Raw genomic sequence first — 963 nt, forward strand, 5'->3', positions numbered from 1 at the left:
ACTCGATGCCATTTGACGCACCTGCTTACCTCATGTCGTCGACCCACGGATAGCTTCCTCGAGAAGTTTTACGCGCTACCAAATCCTCCTTATTGTAGAAAAAACACACTGGTAATGGTAATATTGAAAATCGATGCACTATGTACACCCTGTCCTACCTGTACACATGTGGGCCCCACGTAACCACCTGGCTCTGAAAAATGGGCAATTCTTTATTTGATGCACCATGCATGTATATGTACATATGCGCAATCCCTTGCTCCAAAAAATCCTAACACCGTCATACAGGGTTTCTTTCCAACGCTGTGACTCGTGCAGAGCTATAGAGGCACTTGTTTTCCTTGTCGTTTGCACGCTAACATCGTTTTGGTGCCCCCACTGAGGAGAAATCCTCATGTGCTCCAATTTTCACAAAATTTGTCCAATATGCAGGGAGAGAATGTAAATGGGATGTAGGTCCTTATGGACAACCGCCTATGTATGTGCTATTTGTGGACAGCAAGTCAGGCGGTCATTTAATTTGGATTGCAGCCTTTATGAGGGTCATGAGGTTTTGTGAAGCCGAGCAGTGGGGGCCGGGTTACCCAGTGTGAGGTAAATTAGGTACTGGAGCAATCCATCGATATCCCTTGCAGTTTCGACGTCACATGTAAGTTTTCGTGTGGCAATCAAACATGGAAGACGAGTTTCCTAAGTTTCATGGATTGCCTAGTGAAAATGCGCACTCTTTTATTGAGAAATTGGAAGTTGCTTGCTTGCTTCGGGGCATATAGGATTCAGCTATACTGTTACCGCTGCTGCAATACAGTTTACAAGATGAAGCGAAAGCTTGGCTACAAAATTATGGAGAGGCGGCACAGGCACAAACACCAAGGATTGTGTTGGATTATAATCATGTGAAGCTGGCATTTTTGGCACAATACAGAAATGTTGAAGCACCTGGTGAAGTTTGGCATGAGATTT

Source organism: Adiantum capillus-veneris, chromosome 9 (assembly GCF_014529385.1).
Source record: "Adiantum capillus-veneris isolate H3 chromosome 9, ASM1452938v2, whole genome shotgun sequence".
Classification (NCBI taxonomy): domain Eukaryota; kingdom Viridiplantae; phylum Streptophyta; class Polypodiopsida; order Polypodiales; family Pteridaceae; genus Adiantum; species Adiantum capillus-veneris.